At 54.1% G+C, this 24733-nt stretch overlaps 1 protein-coding gene across 3 annotated transcripts in view; it reads left to right on the top strand.

Annotated features, from left to right (window-relative positions):
- The window catches only part of LOC146830438 (fucolectin-5-like), a 141759-nt gene that overhangs the window by 90193 nt on the left and 26833 nt on the right, over window positions 1–24733 (top strand). The gene's annotated exons all lie outside the window — the stretch shown is intronic.

Here is a 24733-nt window from a genome sequence, read left to right as displayed (position 1 = left end):
ATTTGAGAGACTCCCATCGTTCTGACTGTGCTGTAGAGAAAGGAACCCCTTCTCTCGTTCATTATGGTTCTGGCTGTGATTTAAGAGACTCCCATCACACATTTCCTGTGTTCTGACTGTGCTGTAGAAAAAGGAACCCCTTCTCTCGTTTCCTGTGGTTTTGACCGTGCTTTGAGAGACTCCCATGACACATTTCCTGTGTTCTGACTGTGCTGTAGAAAAAGGAACCCCTTCTCTCGTTTCCTGTGGTTTTGACCGTGCTTTGAGAGACTCCCATGACACATTTCTTCTGTGTTCTGAGTGTGCTGTAGAGAAAGGAACCCCGTCTCTCGTTTCCTGTGGTTCTGGCTGTGATTTGAGAGACTCCCATCAAACATTTCCTGTGTTCTGACTGTGCTGTAGAGAAAGGACCACCCTCCTGTTTCCTGTGGTTCTGGCTGTGATTTGAGACTCCCATCACACATTTCCTGTGGTTCTTGCTGTACTGCAGAGAGACTTTCCTCTCCTCCTTTCCTTTGGTTCTGGCTGTGCTTTGGGAGACTCCAATCACAAATCTCCCGTGGTTCTCCATGTTTTGTAAAGAGAGAAGATTCTTCTCTTGTTTCCTATGGATTAGACTCTGCTGTTGATAGACTCTCAGGGCCAGATTTATTAATGTTTTGTGCTGTATTTGTGTCACAAAGGTGACTCAAAGCAGCGCAAAATATTTCTTTTGTTATTTACTTTCCTGCGCAAGACTTGCTTTTCACTGGAAATGGCAGTCAAGGGGGCATTACATGGGTGTTCCCGTGCAACCACCCATGCTTTTTGATGAAAACCCCTAAATACCCAAAATTTGAGACTGGGTTTTGCATCAAACTTTTACACCATTTCAAAGCTGGAGCTAAAAGGAGAAATGTTTTTATTTCTCCTTTCTTTTCCGCTTTGCATGATGCTGCACTGTCCAGCACACATACATAGTAGGAAACGTTTTAAAAGTTGTCTAGGCATTATATTTTGTATTGGAAGGGTAGCCTAAGAGTATCAAAGCAGCAATGAGGAGCCAAAAATGTCTAGCAGAGGAGTGAATAGAGGAAAGGTGGGTGCTATCTCATGCACAATGAACAAATCTGATCTAATGTGCAAACCTTATGGACAGGCATTGGGACCAGATAGAATAAATTCTGGGTTGTGGTGTTAAGAAGATTAAAAACCCAAACATCCTGTCCAATTGTTCTGTAGAGAGAGAAGAGCCTTCAAAGGCTGGAGAGGGGCAGAGATATTTTCGTTCCACAAAAGTGGATGCAGAAAAGTTCCTGCTGAATTAGCTAAACAATTTACTGATAAAGAAAAGAAAACCAATAACCCGAAAAGAGTGTTACACACAGCGGCTTCTCCTCCACAATGGCGGAGGAGCGTAACCCCACCCCCTAGCTCAGAGCCAGCAAATGAAAAATGAAACGATGTTCTTGCATTTTGCATTTGCTGGCTATGATCCAGCGGTGTAGGGAGGGGCGAGGCCGAGGTATGGGAGGGGGAGGAGGAGTGCTACGTGCACTTCCTAAGTGCTCATGTGTGTTTAGCCGGCTGTCTCAGGCTGAACAAAACACACATGCAAACTTAGGTTTCTCCAGCCCGGCTGCATCGAGCCAGGTGAAAAATCGCCTGTTCCATAAGACAGGGCAGGAAAAAAAAAATTCAGCAGTCATTTTCAGGGACTGGCACTTCTGCATTAGACATTTACCGAGAGCAAGAGGGGGGACACACGAAAGAAACGAGGGAGCTGCGAGTGGATTCAAGAGGACTGAGGTAGATTAATACTCCGCAGGCTTGGCATAGAGAGCGCCAATATTTATTCTCACTGGCTGCCAGCCTCTGAGTAGATCTCCGGGCACCGGCACTCATTCTCTTACAAATTAAGTGGCATATTATCAACGGCCAGCAATAATTATCGCTGGCCGTGCTTAGCGATAATAATATTATCGCAGGCTATCTCTGGAATTTATCGCCCTGGTAGCACGTTATTAACAACGCGCTTCTCCAGGGCGATAAAAATTCCAGAGATAGCGAGGTTATCGCCCTTTGCAGGGAACATCGCTGGTTTTCCATGTAAACATCAGCGATATTTGCAAGGTAGTCCATCCGGGGTACGCCCAGTAACACCCACTTTGCATCTCATTGGAGATGCAAAGGGAGGCGTTGGGAAAAAGGGTGCTAACATGCAATTATGCATGTTAGTACCCTCTTGTAAATAGGGCGCTGGTTTTATCTCAGTTTCTTTGGCTAAAAGCGGATATAAAGCCCTTGTAAATATGGCCCTAAGTGCTGTCTGAAAGTCTTTTGAGAACAATTCACAAAGGGAACCTGTGATATACTTGGGTGCACAGGAAATGGTATGACCATCACAAAGATGACGTTTTGTAGCTGCTGCAAACATAATTTCTAGACGGGCCATCTTAAAACCCCCTGCCCTAGAAGGGGATGCTACACAATTATAAGATGTATGGAATTTATTCGAGAAATAGATGGGATAACCAAAATGACTCAAAGACATTCAAATACAGAAAGCGAAATCACACCCCAAGAGGTGTCCATTCACCATCAGAAGAGACAAGCTAAACCTCTACAATAGAGGCCACAGGATAAAGCCAGGATGGGCACATGAGTCAGATGAATATTTTTAGGATTCATTTTGGCTAACACATCTGAATTCTAATAGGATTTGGGATAGGACAGAGCACAGGTGAATAGTCTACACATTGCCCTATAATCAGGGCCACTGGAATTATCTGACTCTGCGGCGGCGTTTTTTTCCTCCTAATCATGGATTTGCCTTATTTGACATATAATCCATCATCTGCTGCATAATCTGCAGATTTTAGCAAAAGAAATGGTTTCTAGCGCAAACAGATCAAGAGTTACTAAAAAGGTGACAACGAGTTCACATAAATTGACTGGTCATCTTTCAGTTATTAAATTGGTACTAATGAGAAGAAATATTTGCACAGACAGTATTACCATGTGAAAAAGATGACAAAATAATGAAGTAATACTATCAAAAACGTGCCACCTTATGCTGCATAATTTGCCTTGTCTTGCTGCATGATTTAGAAAATGCTGCCACATAGTTTGGTGCTCTTTTGCCACATATTTCCAGTGGCTCTCCCTATTATTCGGTAACATTTCAGCAACCCATAAGTATCAAAGACTATAGCTCAATTTGAATGAGAATTCAGCACAGTTCTCATATTATTCACAGACACAGTATGCTTGTGATGTATATAGATGAAAGTTCTTTATTCTTTTTCTTATTTTGACCAACGCTTTACAACAGTAGCCAGACTCTCTCCCTTAGAAGTTGAAAGGGGTTGAACTTCTGGTTCTGCGCACCACATTGAGTATTTAAAACTTTGCCCAATTTTGTTGGTAGATGCGGTGGTCTATTGCCTCAACCCCTCTTTGCATGTAATTTCTCTCCTTATTATGTCTTCACCAAGCAGTGAGAGGGGAGGTCCTTGTGGTGGACAAGGAGTGAGCATTTACTAGTTCGCGAACACCCTGTAGACCATGGCCATCAGGACCTCAAGGACAGCTGTAGGCCAGGATCCCAGAGAAAATTAGTGTGGAGCCTGACCCCTTCATGCGCTTAAGAATCCTGGGAATCTTCCGGCATCAACCCAATAGCATGCATGTTATTCGGACATGTTTATTTCTGAATCACCAATGAAGGTGTCACTTAGTGATGCAACCTTCTGTCTGGCCTGTTGGCCTTCAAAAATAAGCTGTGCCTTCAACCTGTGAGGTGCAGAGGCTTCTCAGGAAGAGCGCTGCACACACAAGGCTTCTCCTTGGATACGTCCGAACAACTGCTGTAGACCTCATTGTTTCCTTGCTTTTGTGACTTGCAGTCACACCTTAAACTCCCAGAAGCCATTCAAAGAGAAGAAACCTACAGATGGAAGCATATTTGATTCCATTCACTGGCTTGTTATGTTATGTTATGTTACAGCGTTCTTTTATAGCGCACGGCTACTCGAAAAGAGTGTCCCGGCGCTTTCCACCTGCATCTCAGAATAAAAATAACACAACACAGCAAAAGAATGAGAAAAAGAACTGAAACTGAAGCAATAAGAACAGCCTAAAGATTAAAAAGCCAGGTCTTCAGGCTCTTCCTGAACTGGAACAAATTGACAGTGCTGCGCAGCGAAAGAGGAAGCGAGTTCCACAGCTGTGGGACTTTGCAGCTGAAAGAGCGCCCTCCCGTGCGGGCCTTCCTCACCCGAGGGACCACCGCTTTGTAAAGGGATTCCGAGCGCAAGGAGCGGACTGGTCGATAGAAGGCTAGTCTCCGCCGCAGGTATCCAGCCCCTGATCCAAACAGGGCTTTGTGCATCAGAGTCAGGGATTTAAACTGGATCCGCTTCCGGACAGGCAGCCAATGTAGCGCCTGAAGCAGCCCGGAAGCTCGGGCTCGTCTACGCAGGCCAAAGATAGCCCGGGCGGCAGAGTTCTGTACCACCTGTAGGCGCTGAACTAGGTAATCAGGGAGGCCAAGGAAGAGGGCATTAGCATAATCAAGCCTCGAACCGACGAGAGCCTGCACAGTAATACGCCTGTGCTCCTCAGACAGCAGGGGCAGGAATTTACGGAGCATTTTCAAAATTCCATAACAGGTGCCAGCCAGACCCAGAATGTGTGTTCGCAGCGATAGCTGGTTGTCCAGCTTGACACCCAGGTTTTTAGCCACCAAGGAAGACTGTGCAGGAGGGCTCATGTCGGACGGCCACCAATGCTGCCACTCCGGATCGACACCGCAACCAAAAAACAGAACCTCGGACTTGCTCGAGTTGGCCCTTAGACTGCTCCGTTGGAACCAGTCAAAGACCAATGTAAGACAGTCCCGAATTCTCCCTCCATCAAACTCCTGGTCTTTCCCGCATGTGAAGAGGAGTTGCGTGTCGTCGGCGTAAGAGATGATCTGGGCCCCATATGCTTCCACCAAGGCCGCCAAAGGGGACATAAAGATGTTAAACAACGTGGGGCTCAACACAGATCCCTGTGGAACCCCAACTCCCAATGGCGGCATCTCGGCAGAGCTCTGGGAAACCCAGACCGTCTGGCGGCGGCCTTCAAGGAAGGATGTAAACCACCTGAGCGCCGTCCCCCTAAGGCCGATGTCATAAAGCCTCTCTAAGAGCGCCCTGTGGGGGACGGTGTCGAAGGCCGCCGATAGATCTAACATGACCAGCATCGCCCTCCCGCCGACATCAAGAGTCTCCCTGATGATCTCAGTGACCTCTAGCAATGCCGTTTCCGTACTAAAATTAGGACGGAAACCGGATTGAGATGGATGGAGCAGATTGTTAGCTTCCAGAAAGCGCGACAGGACACCGTGGATGTGTTTTTCCGTGATCTTCGTGAGGGCCGGAAGAAGTGAAATTGGCCTATAGTTGGCCAGAACCTCGACGTCGAGACCCGGTTTCTTTAGGAGGGGGATCACCATCGCTCTCTTCCAAGAGCTGGGGACCCTCCCCTCCCTCAGCGAGGCGTTGAGGATGGGATTAACCAGCGGATTCACCACCTCCGCCATCCCAGCCAAAAATTTGGCGGGGCAGGGGTCAAGTGGCGAGCCAGATTTCAAATTGGCCAACAGCTGCCTGGACACATCGCTGGAAACAGCAGGAAAATCAGACAGCACCGCCGTCGGTGTGTGCGGAAATCCGCACCCAGCCCCGGAGACGCCGCTTCCATCCTCCGGTCCTTCCACAAAGGAGGCCTGAATCGCCTTGATCTTATTAGTGAAGAAGCCGGCCAGATCACCTGCCCACGTATCTGAAGAAACTAGAGGGGGCGATTGGGAACTAGGGGTCGTGAACTCCTTCACAATGGTGAAGATCTCCTTACAGGAGTTCGCGGATGCCTCGATCCTCCTAGCCAAATAGTCCCTCTTAGCTCCCAGAATGTCCCGATGGTAGGCCTTCACCACCGCCTTGTAGGCGAGTTTAGCCTCCCCATCATACAAACGTCGCCAGGCCCTCTCGGCCACCTTACATTGGCTGCGAGCCACACGAAGAGCCTCCGTAAACCATGGTGCAGATTGCCGTGCCACCGTGGATCGGAGGGCTACCTTGGGGGCCAGATCGTCCAGCCTATCAATGAGCCACCGCTGCAGAGCCTCAGTGTCGCTATCCAGATCGCCCGAAAGATGGCATGGGTGATCCAGAAGCGCCTGTTCCAGCATGTCAGGTGTCACTCTGTGCAGCGCTCTCGAGGTCGGTCTAGACAAGACTGAGGCACTGTTATCCGGCCGCGCACTCTCCAGCACCGAAAATCTGATCAGCCTGTGATCGGACCAGAGCACCGGCAGGGTGTCAACCTCCGTAAGAGGGACAGATGAAAACACCTGATCCAGGGTATGCCCCTTCTCATGGGTTGGCCCCGACACGAACGGTAACAATCCCAGTGGAGATGTAATATCCAACAGTTTGACCGCATCCGAGTCATCCGCTACGTCAAGGTGGAGGTTGAAATCACCAGCCATGACGCAGTGCTGTGAGGTCAGCACCAACTCAGAGACAGCTGTCTGCAGATCTTCCAGGAAGGAACCCAAAGGGCCTGGTGGCCTGTAGACCAACAACCCCTTCAGGGCCTGGCCCGGGGACAGTCTGAGCGTGAAGGCGAGCGACTCAGCGCTCCCGATGGAATTAAGAGGAAGAACTGAGCAGGAAACGCTCTTTTTCACCACTACCGCCACTCCCCCGCCTCTACCCTTCACTCTATCCTGCCGGAAGATATTGTACGCCGGAGGAATGGCTGAGAAGACATCCGGATTGGAAGCCTCTCCCAACCAGGTTTCGGTAAGTAGCAGGCAAAGGGGATTTTCCCTAACAAGGAGATCGTAGATATGCAGGGCATGGCAGCCTACCGACCTTGTATTCAGCAGCAAACAAAGATGCTGTGCGCCAGCCGTTGCAGGGCGAGGAACATTAACATGGGTCCAGAAAGGCGTCCAGCCACAACACGGACAACGGCGTTTACCCCTAAATCGCCCCGGGAAAACGGAACGGCAGGAGCTAGAGAGGCCCCGCAAATCCCGCAACATCACAGAGGTATAACAGATCATCTCAGCCAGTGTGTCACCGGACCAGCTTCCCCCGCCGCCCCGTCGCCTCCGGGACGCTGACGGGCGCAGACGGGCAGGACTCCGGCACGACTCAGGCTACGCGAAGGCGCCCACCTGCGCGTCACGCTGCGCGTGAAGGAGCGACTGTAAATAGGCTCTACAATCAGCCCTGAGCGTGCGAGTCCGCTCCAAGATGGCGGCCGCCGCTGGCTGAGGTGTCCCAAACAAAGATGGCGCCCAAAATGACCCCCAGGACCCGGACCCACCGAAATGGTGGTGCTTGGCAGGCAGAAAATGCCGTTTTTTTAAATGCAGGTAAGGGGAGAGAGGGGCGCAGGCTACAGGCAAGCAGGCTAAAAGCAGGGTAAAATCAAACAGAAAAACGAACCTAAATACAAAAACCAGGCAGCATTAAAATACTCTGTGCTAGTATCAGCGCGAGTGCAGCGATGTGGTAGATGGTCAGACCAGCACCGCGCCAAAGCCCGCCTTAAATAGGCTCTCCAATCAGCCCTGAGCGTGCGAGTCCGCTCCAAGATGGCGGCCGCCGCTGGCTGAGGTGTCCCAAACAAAGATGGCGCCCAAAATGACCCCCAGGCTTGAGCCCCCTGTGATTTAACATAGCAGATGGTATGGGATCAGCTAGCATCACTGATAAGGTAGGCAGACTGGAATTCAGAGATATCTGTTTTATTTATTTATTTGATGCGGTTTTATATAGCGCAAACTTTACACAAAGGTGTCAGGGCACCTTACAAAAGAACCAGGTAAGTTACCAACGGTGAACAAGATAGACAAAACACGCTAAAAAGTTACAAATAAACCGTTACAAAGGTACACAATATAGAATAAACACGCTAACGTTACAACGCAAACAAGTTGAATATTTATATTGTAAAAAAAAAGCTTTAGGTTAAAATAGGAGTAAATTACCTGTTTGCAAGTTGACCTTATGTGAGTGGAAGGTGGCGATAAGGATCAAGAAATAGGTTGAGTTATTCCAGAAAGTGTCTTTGGAGGAGGAGAGTCTTAAGATCTATTTTGAAGGTACTGAAAGAGGTGGTGGTTCGGAGGGATGGAGGAAGTGAGTTCCAGATTCTGGTCGCATTACCAGAGAAGGATTGAGCCATAAATCTTTCCCTTTTGAAGGTAGGAGGTTTTGGGCAGTACATTTTCCGCAGTGCGTGAAGGTCTAGAGCCGCCTGAGATTTTGAGTTTATTAGCCAGACAGCAAGGGGTGGAGGTGTGCAAGGCTTTGTGGGTGATACAGGGAGTCTTGTAAATTGACCTTGCATCGATAGGAAGCCAGCAAAGAGATAACAGTATGGGTGTGATGTGGTAATTTCTTTTAGCCCCATATACGAAGCGAGCTGCTGAGTGGAGGATGGATTTTAGAGAGGAAAGGTGGAATTTGGGGAGGCTAGCAAGGAGAGAGTTGCAGTAGTCCAATCTGGAACGAATCAATGATTGGACCAAGGTTTTTAGGTCTTGCTCAGGAAAGAAGCGCCGAACCCCCTCAGAGAAGGCACAGTTGGTAGTGTGCATTCTTGGCGATGGTATTAATATTGAACTATAAGTTGAGCCTTTTGTCTAGGATGGCGCCTAGAGATTTGGCACTGTCAACAATCGTAGGCTTGTTGTTGAGAATGTTCAGATTGTTCATCCAAGATTGGATAGGAGGAGGAGATAGTGAGGTCGAGAGGAGAAATAATTCTGTTTTGGAAGGATTCGGTATTAGCTGATGAGTTGACAGCCAGTGGTGGATGGAGTTGAAAGTGGTGTTGAGGATTGAAATGTCATGAATGGGAAATACCTTTAGATAGTTTGGGTGTCATCCGCATATAGGTGATAATGGATCTCAGATTTTTTTAGGCGATTTCCCAGCTGTTCAATGTAGAGGTTGCACTGTGTGGGCGCGAGGATTGAACCTTGAGGGACGCCTTGTCCAACAGCTATTGAAGTGGAGAGACAATTTGCTATTTTGATCATCTGTGATCTGCCCGAGAGGAATTATTCGAACCATTTGAGCACTGTGCCTTCAAAACCCATTCTTAGCTTTATGATTAAATCTGTTTTTATTAAAGAAAACCAAGTATCGGAGCGGCAGCAGCAGCTGGCGCCTACAACCCTTCGGGCCGGCGGATCACAGCTCCTGTAAGTCAACCCCCCAGGATCCCAACCCGCACCCCATAGGCGGATCCCCCTTAAACACAGCATGTCACCTACAACCCCGTGGGGCCGGCCGCGTCTTAACTGCAAGGTTCAAGCGGATCTCCGAATTCTCCGCAGGGCGACTCTGACCATTCTCCCCCTCATGCTATCCAGTGGAGCCCGCCCGTGGGGAACCTCCCCGCCATGTGCTTACCCGGGAGGGATATTCCCCTGGGAAGGCTAAGATTCCATTCTGGGCGTAAGGCTTCGTGACCATGGTCTGCCCTAAAGGGCATCCTCCGCTTCGATACTTCCTGAACCAAAACAAAAGGGAAGAACTACAAACATTCCCCCAAACTTTCCCCCCACCTATCCAGCAACCCCACCCCTAACTACCCCTTCCCTCTGCCCTCCCCCCTCCCTCGTCGTCCAGTGCGTGTCGTCAGGCATACCTGGAAATCACCCTCAGTCCCTCTCAGTTGGCCCGTGTCAGTTGCCGTCAAGAGGCGTTCTCCTCCTGCGTGGCAAGCCTCAGAAGCCGAAGATAGCGTGGACAGGTCAGTTCTCTAAATTCCGTGACCAGTAACGACTGGAACGGCTGCCATATGTCCGCGAACCGTTCCGCCTCGCCCGCTGCTGCCAGCGACATCTTCTCCATACCCAATACGTGCCACAGTCTATGGAGCCAGCCCGTGACCGAGGGAGGCGTGGCCGTGCGCCAGTGTATCAGGATATTCTGAACCGCCGACCCCAATGCGATGGCTATCTGCCTCCCTCTGCGGGATTTTAAGGGGTACATAAGCTGATTCGGGAGGCCTAGCAAAATATAGACCGGCAGGCGCGGCAGCTCGACTTCAAAATGGGAATCTACGTCATCTAGTACCTCCTGCCAATAGGTGCCCAGGAGAGGGCAATCCCATAGGATATGCGAAAGCGTACCCACCTGCCCACATCCCCGCCAGCACGTATCCTCTTTACTATGATCCATAGCGTGGATGCGTTCTGGGGTGTAATACCAATAAATCGAGACTTTAGTGAAGGTCTCCGTGAGGCCTGTGTGGTATGCCGAGTGCCGAGCCCTGTAGGCTATCTGTTCCCATTCCTCGTGACTCAGGGCTCTGCCTAATTCCTTTTCCCATCGCTCCCTCCCAGGGTTATAATGATGTGACGGGGGCGTTTGGAGAAACTGGTAGAGGTCGCTTATGAGCTTAGTATCCGAGGTCTACGACAGGAGCCAGCGCTCATAAGGAAGGAGTCGTCTGTCCGCCGACTCTCGCACCTGAGGGTGTAGCGCCCAGTGACGCGCCTGCGTGTAGCGCATCCTCTCGGTCTCTTGGAATGTGTATACCTGTCGGAAGCTCCGAAAGGGAATCACCCCTTCTGTATCGTACAGATGACATAAAGCCCTGCAGCCCGCCGCACGCCAGTGAGCGAACGCACCCCGTTCCATCCCCGGGGTAAAATCAGGGTTATCCACCAGGGGTGTCAGCGGCGAAGGAAAGGTCGTGAGGCCGTGTGTGATGCTGGTGGCGTCCCATACCCGCAGCGGAACTCGGGTGATAAAGGAGGCGTATAGGTTAGCGGGGCGGTGCGCCCTACGCAGGAACGGCACCTCCTGTAGAGGCCTGCCCGCAACCGCCTGATCCTGGAAGAGCCAGTGTTTGTCGGACTCCCACTTGCTCCATTCTACTAAATAGCGCAACTGCGTCGCTTGAAAATATTTGCGGAGGTCCGGTATTCCCAGTCCGCCCGCCTCCGGTGCCAGCATCGAGAGCGCTCTCCTCATCCGAGGTTTCTTGCCCTGCCATATAAAGCGTGCGAGGTCAGCCTGCATTTTCTGGATCCACCCGGCCGGAGGCTGGAGCGGTAGCGCTCGGAACAGATACAAAATCTGGGGTAGAATCATCATCTTGACCGCTGCCACCCTGCCCAGCAGTGAGAGGGTGTCGCGGTCCCATCGGATCAGTTCCTCCTTTATTTTCTTGCCCAGGGTGGTGTAGTTCGTCGCGACCATAGCGGGTAAAGTGGGGGCCAACATAATTCCCAGATAGGGTACAGTATCCGACTACCAGACTATCGGCACCCGATGTTGTAAAAGAGTTCTAGTTGTCTGTGAGAGAGAAAGGTCTAGAGCTACCAATTTCCCCATATTCATTTTGAATCCCGCGACCTTCGCAAAAGCAGTTAGCTCCGCTATGCACGCCGGCAAGGCCCGCAGCGGGTCTTCGAGGGACAGTACGACGTCATCAGCGTATAGGCTGACTGTGTGGCAAAAACCACCAAATTTCACCCCTCTTACCGCCACATTATTCCGGATCCGCTGCGCAAAGGGCTCCATGTAGAGAGCAAAGAGTAGGGGCGACAGCGGGCATCCCTGCCTTGTGCCTCTCTCGATGGCAAAGCTCTTGGAACTATGCCCGTTTACTCGCACCACGGCCGTCGGGGACCGGTAGCAATTGAATATCATGCGGCAAAACTTGTCCCCCATCCCTATTTTCAACAGTACCTGTTCTAGATAAGGCCAGTGGACGCGGTCGAACGCTTTCTCAGCATCTACCGCTAGCAACATTCTCTCCCCTGGGATCCGTGACGCTTTTTCAATGAGGTGGGTAATCCTCTTGGTGTTGTCCACCGTCTGCCTTCCGGGAACGAAACCCGCCTGATCCGGATCTAGAAGGCCCGGCAGATGTGGAGCCAGGCGCGCCGCCAATATACCGGTGTACAACTTGAGGTCAATGTTTAAAAGAGATATCGGCCTATATGACCCGCACTGTGTTCTGTCTTTCCCCGGTTTGGGTAGGACCACCAGGGACGCCTGCAGCAAATCCGCCGGAATGGCCCCTGGTTCAGCGAAAGCGTTAAAAAGGCGCGTGAGGACCGGTGCTAGTGTCGTACAAAATGTTTTGTAGAATAGGGACGTGTAGCCGTCTGGTCCCGGGGACTTACCATGCTTGAGACGAGCGATGGCCGAAACCACCTCCTCTATCCTTATTTCCTTATCTAGGGTCTCCGCTTGAGAAGGTGTCAGGGACGTCAAAGAGACCGAGTCCAGATATTCGTGTGTCGCTTGAGCGTCTGGGGGCTCCCCGGTGTAGAGGTCGGCATAGTACCGGCGAAAGAGTTCCGCTATGTCAGCCTCCTCCGTGACAGGCGAGCCCGTCGGGCTGGTGATCTCTTTCACCATCTGCCTCCGTCGCACCACCCGGAGTTTACTCGCCAGTAGCCTGCCGCATTTGTCTCCCCCCGTGTAGTAGGCATGCTTTAAACGCAGCGCCGCATACTCCGCGCGGTCCATGTCTAGCGCCGTCAGTGTCTTTCTCGCCTCCTTGAGCTGCCGCCAGACCCAGGGGGCCCCCGTCCTGCAGTGCATTTGCTCCAGCTCACGGACCCTCTGGGTGAGTTCCTCCCGCTTCTGCCGCCGGGCCTTATTATCCGCCGCGGAGATCGCGATAAATTCCCCTCGTAGGACTGCTTTCAAAGCTGCCCATTGGGTCGCGCTAGATGTGTCGGAACCCCCGTTGTGTGAGAGGTAGTCCCGGATCGCTGCCGTGACTTGCGCGACCACCTCCTTCCTATAGAGTAAGGAGTCTCGGAGCCGCCAGATCCGTGGGGTGCTAAACACCGGTGGCAAGGTAAACATCGCCATGACTGGGGCATGATCCGACATGGAGATCACCCCCATCTCTGCCGACGTGGCCAAGGAGTTCATTGGTCCCGTGACCAGAAAGCGGTCTAGCCGCGCGTACGTTTTGTGTGCGTGTGAGTAGTAGGAGTAATCCCTAGCGGTGGGGTGCAAGCGGCGCCATAGGTCATGTAGATCCATCTCCACCAACTGGGCCTTGCATCCGGCCGAGAACTCCCCCACCTGCGGGGAGCGGTGCGCCGACCTGTCAAGGGCCGTGTCGAAGACCATGTTATAATCGCCTCCGACAATAATATGCCTGTCAGGCGAGGCCATGACCTCCCCCATGGCAGATCTAAGGAAGGGTTCCTGCCGGTCGTTCGGGCTGTAGAGAGACCCTATTGTAACAGAGAGGCCCGCTATTCTGAACTTGTCGGCCAATAGCCTGCCCTTTTGTTCCGCCTGTTTATTGAGAACCTCTCCTCTAAAGCGTCGGGCCACCAGAATCGCCACCCCCGCCGTTTTCGTGCCGCTAGACGAGAAGAACTGCGAGGGGAACGCGCGGGATCGGAGCCTGAGGCAGTCTCGGGGTAAGAGGTGCTTCTCCTGAAGCAGACAGATATCAGCCTGGGTGTTCTCTAAGAGGGACAGAACCGCCCTCCGTTTGACTGGATTATTGAGGCCCCTGACGTTAAGCGTCACAATGTTAAGAGTCTTGGCCATCTTTGGATGAGACAGCTGCCGCCATGTAGCCATGCCTCCCCTCTGCAGCCCCTTGACTCGGGCCCCGAGCGTCGCCACCATAATCGGGACTTTGTGCACGCACTGGACGACCCCCCCTCCCGCCGTGATCTCCCTCCCTCTCGTTTCATGAGCCCTCCTCCCCCCCTCCCCCACCCCACTCCTTCCCCCCCAACTACCCCCCCGCCCGCCCTCCAGCCCCTTCCCCTGGCAACGTGCCATTAACTTAGGGCTGTCCCTCCCCAATCTCCCCCTTCCCGTCCCCCAGCCCCAGATCCCCATAGTCCAAGTCCAGTCCCCCTGGAAACCAAACTGTGGCAATATATTCAAGTGGACGTCCAGCCACCCGTTCCTCCCCGCTCACCCCCCCCCCTCCAGCCCCCAAACCTGCAAATTGAAGATGGCGAAAGCGTTCTCCCCCCGGAGTGATTCATGCAGTTAGCGCCACATCGGAGGCGCCGGTGTTCTCCGCCACTTCCATCACCGCGCTTTCCATGCTAGCTCTGATGGTGGGCGAGTCCGGTCTCCCGGAGCGCCCACGGGTCCGCCTCCTGGACACTCGCTGCCAGCCGTCCCCCCCGGAGCGCCCCCATCGCTGTATTGTCGTGTCATCCTCCTCTGTTGCGGTGATGCCCAGGACTCCACACGTTTCCTGCAAGGAGCGGAGGTGATGCATAGTACCGTTCCACCTGAAGATTAGTCGAAAGGGGTGTCCCCAAGCATGCGGCGTTCCGTGTTCTCTGAGAAAGTCCGTAGCAATTTTAAAAGATTTCCGTTTTTGAAGTGTGATGGCCGATAAGTCTTGGTAGAGGGCCACCGGGTGTCCTCTGAAGGTCAGTGACTGCCGCTTCCGTGCCTCTGCCAGAATGCGTTCCTTGAGTGGGAAGTCCGGGAGAAAGGCGAGAATGTCCGGGGACGGCGCTGATGCTCTCCGTGGGGGGCCCACCCTGTGCGCCCTGTCGATGCGGATGGGGAAGTCCTCCTCCTCGCCCAGAACCTCCCGAAACAGGTCTCGTAAATATCCCGCTGCATCCGCCCTTTCTTCTTTGGACGGCACTCCTCGAACCCGGACGTTGTTCCTCCGAGATCTGTTTTCGAGATCCTCGGCGTGTGCCTTGTGGTCAATCTGCTGGTCCCGGAGGCGCAACACCTCCTGCTGCAGGGATTCGAACTCTTCGTCTCGCCTCTGGCCAGCGTCTTCCACCGTGGCCACTCTTTCTCCCAAGCCATCCATCTCCCGGCGTAGCTCTCGCACCTCCCCAGCCACTTCGGTTTTCAGGGTTTGGAAGACCTCCCTGAGGGAGCTAAAAAGGGACTCCATAAAGGACCTGGTGACCGGAGGCTCTCCGTCAGCAGCCCCCCCCGGGCCTCCGGAGGAACTAGGCGACGGCAGCCCTCTGTCGGCTCTGTGTTGCGTTCTGCAGAGGAGTTTGGGGAGCGTGCACTCCCCCTTCCGTCCACCTCTGCTGCCCGCCATGCCAAGGAGGAGGCAAGGCCCCTCGACCGTACTACCCCGCTCACCACCTGCGGCAGCCCCAGGTCCTCTGCGGCACTGTGAGGCACCCTCGGTCCAATCCACGCCAGTCCCCTCAATGACTACTGCGTCCTGCTTCAGTGACCGGGAATGCCGGGCCCCTCAGCTCCTCCGGGCCGGGCCCCCGTCCTTTCCGCCGTCCAGGGCTCTGCGCACTGCCTTTGTCCTGCCCGTGGGAGCGTGGGTCCTCCCCGTTGTCTATGTCCCTGCGGTTACCGGCTCAGGCCCCTCAGCAGGTGCAGGTCTCCGACCCCGTCTCTCCCCAGTGCACCGGGCTGCGTGTTCGCGCCCCCTTCCCTGTGGCGTGCCACAGTCAGATCTTGTGGAGAGGCAGCAGGGTGGGGAGGGAGGCCGCCGTCCCTCGTTCCGCTCCCGGCCGCTCCCGAGTGGCAGCCCTCCGCTGCTCCGCCGCGTCTGCGCCGGCCAAGAGTTACTGCCTGGCCCCCTCCTCTGGGAACCTCACCTCACGTCCTGGCATGGCTGGATCCACGGTCGCAGCGCGCATTGTCTCCCAGGGCCCACAGCCCCGCGGGCAGTGATCCCAGGCCGGTCCCGGCCGCCGACGCGTCCGCCGGTCGCCTCCTCCAGTTCGGGGATAAACTTTTCTCCTCCAGCCGCGTTCCGCCGCTACCGCTCCGCTCGTGACCCCCTTTGGCTGCTCCCTCCTCACCGCTGCCCGCAGGGCGCCATGCTCTGGTCGTGCGCCATGTTTGTCCAAGGCAGCCCCGTCTGTGCGCGGCCGGGTAACTGCGTCGCGGGGCTCGGCGACCCTCCCGGCAGCCCTCCGGTGTCCGCTCACCCCTTCCGGACGTCCTTGGTGCGCTCAGTCACCTCCGGGCTCTCAGCTGCACCACGGCGGGCCTCTCCGACCTCTCCGGGCACTTGCTTGACGATCCGCCCCAGAGCGCTGACGCCAAGCTCGGCCCCCGCTCCTCCTCTTTGCTGCGGTGCCGCGCTCGTCGGCCGTTGTGTGTCACCGGCGCCTCCTCGGGTCTTCGGGGTGGCTCGCGACCCCGGCCAGCTCCTCGCCTTGTACTGTCGCCTATACCCCCGCAGATCAGGGGGAGATTCGGCCACTGATCTAGGTTTAGGGGCTAGGAGGCCCAGGAGCTCGCGGGGAAGACGTCCGCTCACCTCGCCATCTTGGCCACGCCCCCCCATTCTTAGCTTTAAAGTGTTCAAAAGAGTGTTGTGATTAACAGTGTCGAAGGCTGTGGATAGGTCAAAAAGGATCAGAAGACAAGATTCACCAGAGTCAAGTACTTGCAGGGAATCATCGATCACTTGAAGCAGGGCTGTTTCGGTACTGCATCCTTGGGTAAAACCAGATTGAAATTCATCAAGGAGGAAGTTGTCCTTGATATGTTGGGAGAGTTGCTTTGCCACAAAAATTTCTGTAATTTCAGCAAGAAAAGTGAGGTTAGTGATAGGACGTAAGTTATTGAGATCTTTCACATCAACAAAGGGTTTCTTAAGAAGTGGGGTAACCTGTCCTGTTTTAAGGGCAGCAGGAAGAGTGCCTTGGTTGAGAAAGAGGTTTATCAGACTGGTCCAGTAGGAGAGTGTGTGGGTATAAAAGTCAATGGCAATGTCACTGGGGATGGGGTCGATGGAATGGTTAGAGGGTTTAGTTTCTATAATGCTTTCAAGGAGGGCTGTTTCGGTGATGTCAAAGTTCTGCCACAGGACTAAGGATTTACGGTCATCAGGGTGGTAGGATGGGTAACCTGATCCACAAGTGATTTTACTTTTTCATCAAAGAATACCGCAAACTCTGCCGCTATCTTGGCAGGGGTTGTCGAATATGGTGAGAGAGGGAGAGATGTTAGTGCTTTTGATCGGTCGAATAACATTTTTTAGGTCTGTTTTTGGCGGAATCGAGGATGGTTCTGAAGTGCATCGCTTTTTCACAGAAGATGTGTTTGTGGTAACGAGATCTTGTGAGACAGGGATCGGATAGATTGCTGGTGGAAGGAGAATCTAACCTCTAGCAATCAGTTGCAAGGCTGTAGGTAAGCGTACGTGGCTCTAAAAGAATTCTGGAGCAATAGAGGCAGACAAGTCACATGAGAGAGATTTGCACACGTCATGTGGTGGTGAAGATTGTGGTAAAACCACCACAACAGATACCAGCCTGTCTGTAAACTGTCTTTGGGTGAAACAGCTTCCCCTAATCTGAGCTAAGTCTAGGCTCAAGACTAAATTAACCTGGATGCTGTGTCGGTTGTATACGTTGGATGTATGGATACCCCTATAAAGAAAAGTACTTGATAACAACATTTTGGAAAGAGGAGTCTCCCATTAGGACTTGGGACACAACAGTGAGGAAACAAAGAGAGAATGTCCAAAGGAACGTATCAAGCAGTGGTGGGCAGGATTACAAAAAAAGGGGGTAGCAAGAGGAGCGAAGTCGGAATCAGTAACTTGATGGTCACAATGTGGCAGGATCCCTGTCAGGTGGTGTGGTTCACCCTCCCCGTTGAATACTGATGCTCCACCACAGATTTCTCCTGTGTGCCCTCATGTTTCCTAGGCTATGTTTGCCTCGATATCACTAATGGATGGCCCTTGCGCTCCCTAGGTCTGCCAGAAGTGAAGGGTTGGAAAAGCAGTTCCGACCATCTGTCCATCTATTGTGACAGGGGAACACATTCATGAAGACCGCTGCAGAATACCACCCTCCCCACACTCATCTCCATAGCATTGGCAATGTGGTCTAGCTCCAGGCTCAGTATGACCTGGTACCCAGCTAGAGTTGTAAGAGAGCTGTGTAGGGCCTGCATCCTTTCCAAGACCTGCATCTGTAGGTTTCCCGCCATTGAACCGGATGTGCTCCAACCAACCAGAGCTTAATCTGTAAAAGAATAGGTGTCAGCCATTGACTTCTTCAAGAAGCCCTCGGCTGGTTGTGTTGAAATTCAGGGTTGCCAAATACCAAGGTTGTCTAGTTGTCATTTAATCTCACGCCTCTTTTCATCCACTAATTTTCTCTCCCTGCTCCTATATTGCACTCTTGTATTTTCTTTGAATCCCTACTTTACCCTTTGCCTCAGTTTTTTGTCTTTCTCTTCATCCTTCTTTCCCTCTCTGCTGCTTTTCTCTCTCTTGTTCTGGGTCAAAGTCCGATGATGAAAAATAAGTTACAGGTCCCCAAAATGTTTGCCGGTGGGCGCCACCTGCAACCAACGGCTTGAATAAAGCACCCGTAAACAACGCAATAGTGGGGCATTTTCTGACGGACTGTCATTTACACCGGTCATCACACTGATCTGCCAATAAACCCCCAATGAGAGGCCAGTGAGGACAGTATCAACAGGAGGCTCAGTGGCACATGGGCAAACTAGTCGAGGCTGGCCACTCCCGGTTCCTGCTGCGTTTCTTGCTGCTAGGGGTTCAACAGAGGAGGTGTGGGAGGGTCCTTTATAATCAGCAGCACTACAAGAAGGAGTGGAGCTCGCCCTGGTTCAAGTCAAGCTAGAATATTAACCTGTTATGAAGATAAAAATACAGGGCCTCATTTATGAGGCCCTTACACAGCCGCTTGTCCCATGTGAAAAGACACATCGCTGGAGTTGGTCTGTTGTCAGAAACACTCCAGCAACGTGCCAATTTTGTGCCTAAAGATATGTCAGGAATACTGACGTATCTGTAAATCCTTGCGACATGGAGCGCCGTACAGTAAAAACATCCCATCTATAGTGCCGCATGGAAGGCACTATGAAAAGTGTTGCAACGCTGTTTTCTCCCAGCGATGCTACAATTTTCATGAATAAGGCCCACATTCTCTAATAGGAAACGTGCTGAACAGGCACAAATCACTTTTGATCTTTCATTATGCATGTATCTATGTATCTTTAGGAATTTGTATGGTACAAACTTAGATACAAAGCACAAGGAGTGGTCAACAGTTGAGCAGGAGGGGGTGTCGGCATTGCTAGTGGGGGCAGGGATCGAGGAGGCAGAACCTTCCATTTGCTGGAATTTCCAGTATCATAAAGTCTTCTTTAAGAGACTACCATGTGGCTGATAATGCTGTATTATGAGAAGATACCTTGGTCTCTGGTGAACAATAACGTAATTAACGGAGGGAGGAGCCTAGCGCGCAACCAAGATGGCCGCGTAGGTGCGAGGCTCCCGAGGACCTCCGCGACCTCCTGAATTAATCCTGGCGATATCCTGTCCTTGTTGAGGGGACTGTGTCGGTGAACCCGAGCTGAGGCGCCACCCGTTTTCTGGGCTCGAATCGGACCCCGAACACCGGTGGGAGCGTCGATTGAAGGTTGCGGCCTTTTCCTCGCCGGCCCCCCGGATTGGAGTAGTGGGGTGATCCGGGGACGAAGTGAATAACAGCGGCGAGCGGGGCTGGGCGACTCGCGTGCCCCGCACTTTCACTTTCGCTTTTCCACCCTCCTTGCCTCAGGCGGGGTCGGGCTGCGGAGCGGGGTGCGGTGGTGTTGCCTTGTCCAGGTGCCCCCCTGACACCCGTGATCTGGTGTGGCGGCCCGTTTGGAGATCTTGGCACGACGGTGGAAGGGCCAGCATGTCCACCAAACAAGATGGCGACCGGACGAAGATGAAGACAACCCGCCGTGGCACGGCGCACCAGGCCAATAGTATGGATCGCTATACGCTCCAGAAGGGTTCTCCGGAGACATCGCGGTCATCCCTGGTGGGCCCGACGGAGGCGCCTGCCCAACCGGTGGATCTGACCCTCCGGGACGTCATGGGCGCCATCGCAGAGATGAAGGCCTCAGTGGACCAGCGTTTCGATACCCTGGCGCAAAAAATTGACTCGGTCCTGGTGGATGTGGGCCTTGTGAGGGCAGACTTGTCAAAAACGAACGACCGAGTTGACTCCCTGGCCCACACCACAACGAGCCTCACGACGGACGTGGTGGCCCTCCAGAGGGAGGTGCGCCGGCTTGGCCAGGCGAGCGCCCTGATGGACCGGCGACTGGAGGATTCCGAGGGTCGGGCCCGGAGGAACAATGTTCGCATTATTGGTGTGCCGGAGGGCCGAGAGGCGGAGGCGGCCGATCTCTTCGTGGAAGAAGTGATCCTGACCCATCTCCAGCCCCGGGGGCTGAGTAAGCTTTTTGCGGTGGAGCGTGCCCACCGGGTCCCTGGGGGCCGCCCTAAGACCGGTGCCCCGCCGCGGCCTATTATTGCCCGGATCTTTAATTTTCGGGACAGAGACGCCATCCTCCAGACCTCCAGGCAACAGGGACCGGTCAGGCTGGACAATATGGATGTACACTTCTACCCAGACTTTACTCCGGCGGTCCAGAAGCAGCGGCAGAGCTTTCTTGGTATTAAACGTCGCCTAAGGGACCTAAACCTCAAGTACTCAATGCTCTTTCCGGCTAAGCTGAGGGTGGAGGTGGATGGCCGTACGCACTTCTTCGACCGGCCCGAGGCGGCTGGGGACTGGTTAGATACTTTGCCTGGAGATCGGGGTGGGGGGGGCGCGGCTGGCGGGGAGGGCCCGCCGGATCAGAATTGAGGGGTGACTGTATAGGCCTTGCTCGGGATATTGTTCCTTTACCATATATTGCTTTCGTATGTTCCCCTCCCATGGAGGTCGTGTGGGGTCTGCTGGGGGCTTCCCTCCTCCTCTGGGGGACTAGTTAGTACTTAGCTATGGGGCGACAGGCACACTGCACTTTGGGGGGGCTGTCTGGGCTCATGCAGGGGTGCAGGGAGGGGGGAGTTCTGTTGGGACCGGGGGGTGGGGGGGGTGTGTTGTTTGTTAACACCGCAAGGCAAACCCGCAACTGTTTTGTTGTTTTTAAGATGCTCGGTGGGGGGCGACCGATTGTTTTGACGTATGATGGGGGGTAGGGATTTGATTGTGTTGTCATGGAATGTCAACGGCCTGGGGGATAGGATTAAGCGTGGTGTGGTCCTGCAGTATTTAAAACGTATTTCACCAGATGTTGTCTTCCTGCAGGAGACACACCTTATAGGTAACACCTTCCATGCAATGAATCGGCGGGGATATCGTTTGGCGGCCCACTCCGGCTTCACTTCGGGCTCGCGGGGGGTGGGTATTATGGTCAAGAACTCGCTCCCGTTGGAGATTGACGAGGTGCGCCATGATGAGAGGGGACGTTACACTGTTCTGGTGGGACGAATGGAGGGTAGAGTGTTTATCTTTATATCAGTGTACGTCCCGCCTGGGTTACAAGCCACTACATTTGCGGACCTGGGGCGCCTCCTTCTGGACCTTCCGGGTGGCCTATTGGTGGTTGGAGGGGACTTTAACGCGGTTGCCTCTGGGTCTATGGATCGCCATCCCCCTAGGGACCTCCCCCGGGCACAGGCGTGGCTGCCCGGCCTTTTAGACACGCTGGGCCTGGTGGACTGCTGGCGCTTAAAGCACCCCGTATTGCAACAGTACACCTTCCACTCGGGGGCCCATGGTAGCCTCTCGCGGCTTGATTACATCCTTGTCCCGGCGGCCCATGCGGGGAGGGTGGGGGAGGTGCGCCATCTGGCACGGGGTATCTCAGACCACTCCCCATTGTTGTTGCATTTCGATGTCTTCCCGAGGGGGGATGGCAGGGTGGCCCCGATCAATGCATGGTATTTGCGCGACCCCACCATTCGTGCCGACTTGATCAAATCCTTACAGCGCTATTTCGATGAGAATGTGGGGTCGGTCCCGTCTGCCATCTCCCTGTGGGAGGCTTTCAAGGTGGTTCTTAGAGGGGAGGCCCTCTCCTTTATCTCCAATGCCCGGCGGCGCGAGCGGGAGGAGGTGACCCGGGTTGAGGCCGAGATTGCAGAACTGGAGGGTGACCTGGGGAGCGGGGTAACAGATGCTAAGTTACATGTTTTGCACTTAAAGCAGGCGGCCTATCGGGCCCTCGTCACGGAGGCGGCCAGGGGCCTCAGTAGAGAGCAGCAGGGGCGATTGTATGATGTGGGTGACAAGGCTGGCAAATTGATTGCGTGGTTGGACAAGAGGGAAAGAGCGAGCCGTGTGGTGCCTTTGATTGAGAGCGTGGATGGTGTGTGCGTCACTGAGCCGGAAGCCATTGTCTCCTGCTTCGCGGATTATTTCCGCGAAGTCTACTCCCCGGTTTCTCCCTGCTCGGAGGAAGATTCCCATGCCTTGCTTCGGGACATCGCACTGCCTTCCCTTACGGTGGAGGACAGGGATTCGCTGGATGCCCCGCCCACCTCGGACGAAATTGCCTCGGCTATTCGCTCGGTTGCATCCGGCAAGGCCATGGGCCCCAATGGTATTCCCATTGAGCTATACAAGCTACGCCCGGATGTGCTGGCGCCCCACCTGCGCGCGATGTTCCTTGCGGCCCACTCGCAGGGCTCCCTCCCGCCGGACCAGCGTCTGGCTACAATTGTGGTGATCCATAAGGAGGGGAAGCCCCGTGAGCGGGTCACATCCTATAGGCCGATTTCGCTTCTGAACGCGGAGCCCAAAATCCTCGCCAAGGTGTTGGCCAACCGGTTGGTTGGCGTGGTGGGCGATTTGGTCCACCAAGACCAATCGGGCTTTATACCACATCGCAACACGGCGCTTAATCTGCGGCGCTTACACGGGGTGCTCGCACGTGTCCCGTTTGTGCGGGAGCCGGCCATCTTGGCGTCCTTGGACGCCACCATGGCGTTTGATACGCTCGAATGGCCCTATATTTGGGCGATGCTGGCGAAGTTTGGGTTTGGCCCGGGCTTCGTCAGCTGGGTCAAATTGCTATATTCGGGCCCGTTGGCGCAGGTGGTGGTGAATGGGCGAGTATCTGCCCCATTTGCGCTGGGGCGGGGCACGCGACAGGGTTGTCCCCTGTCGCCTCTCCTGTTCGCCCTGGCCATGGAGCCCCTGGCGGAGTGGCTGCGGTGGCACCCTTCTATCCGTGGTCTCCGCTGGACCCCCGAGCATGAGGACCGCGTGTCCCTCTATGCTGACGATATCCTTTTGTATCTCGCCTCCCCGCGCAAGTCACTGATCGTCCTGGTTGATGTTTTGCGCTCCTTCGGTCGCAACTCAGGCCTGGTCATCAACTGGGCGAAATCCTGTGTCTATGTGCTCTCCGGGGAGGCCCCGGTCCTGCCACGGGACTGTCCGATCCAGATTGCCTCCCAGGGTTTCCGGTACCTGGGTATATATATCACTCTTGACCCGGAGGCCCGCTATGAGCGGAACTTGTTGCCCCCCCTCCAGCGTCTGCGGGAGGACGTGGTGCGCTGGCGGCGTCTGCCGCTCTCGCCGCTCGGCCGAGCGGCCTTATTTAAAATGATGTCTCTGCCGCGCTTCCTCTACGCCCTCCAGAATACCATGGACTTGGTCCCGGCACGCTACTTTCGCGAGGTGGAGGGCCTCCAGCGGCGCCTGTTCTGGGACGGGAGGCCGCGTATTGCTCTTGCTAAATTGACGCTCCCGTGGTACGATGGAGGGGTCGCCCTCCCGGACATCAAACGGTATTACTGGGCCTCCCAACTAGCTGCCATTAACCATGGCCTTTACGGGCCCGCCTTGAACCCGGCATTTGAGATGGACAGGACGCTTCTGCCCGGTGGCGATTATAATCGAGCGCTCTACTCTGGCGCGCCCGACCCCCGTTTGACGGGACCGACGCGTGTCATGGTGCGTGTCTGGCACGCGGCCAATGCAGCTATGGGGTGGAAGGACCGTTTGACCCGAGCGTCTCCGCTGTATGCATCTGAGAGGTTAGGCTCCCTGTGGACGTCGAAGGGCTTCGAAAAGTGGGACACGATCGGAATCAGCACGGTGGGAGATCTCTGGACGAGGGGGGGATTCAAAACTTTTGAGACGCTGCAGGCGGAGTTTCAGCTGCAGGGCAGTGAGTACTTTCGGTACCTACAGGTCCGCCATGCGCTGGGCTCCGTCTTCCCGGATGTTGCATCCATTCCGGAGTCTTCCCCCCTGGAGGACAGAGTGCTAGATGGCCATGTCCCGGACAGCACGATCTCCCTCATATACAAAAAATTGATTAACGATAGATCGTGTCTGCTGACTAGTCTTCGCGAGGCGTGGGTTGCCGACGGGCTGGAGCTGGACGACGAGGATTGGATTTCCGCGGTGGCCTCTCCGAAAGAGGTGGCCATCCCGGCTCGCCTTCGTTTCGTCCAGCTCAAGATCCTTCACCGGGTCTATGTGACGGGGCCAAGGCTTTTACGTATGGGTTTTGCCGGTGATGGAATGTGTAAGCGTGGCTGTGGTGCGTTGGCGACTTTCATGCATATACTGTGGGAGTGCCCGAAGGTGGAGCGATTCTGGCGTGGTGTGCATGAGGTTCTACGAATGGTTACGCGTGTCGCGCTGCTGCCTGAAGCGAGGAGATGCTTGCTGAATGTCTGGGAACCAAATGACTACTCGGTCCCGCAGGCGCGGTGGGTGACGCTGGGATACATGATCGCCAAGCGTGATATTGCCCAATTGTGGGGATCCCAGAGGCCCCCTGCGGTGTCTGCCTGGAAAGAACATATGGATTGGTGTATGTTTCGTGAAAAGGTGGTGTATGTGGCGAGGGGTAAGCCTGGGGCGTGGATGAAACTCTGGGGCCCCTGGAACACCTACCGCGGGGGTATTTGTGAGCCA

Source organism: Triturus cristatus, chromosome 5_1 (assembly GCF_964204655.1).
Source record: "Triturus cristatus chromosome 5_1, aTriCri1.1, whole genome shotgun sequence".
Taxonomy (NCBI): Eukaryota; Metazoa; Chordata; class Amphibia; order Caudata; family Salamandridae; genus Triturus; species Triturus cristatus.
The sequence above is the reverse complement of the archived record's forward strand: the minus strand, read 5'-3'. Positions and strand labels throughout refer to the sequence as shown.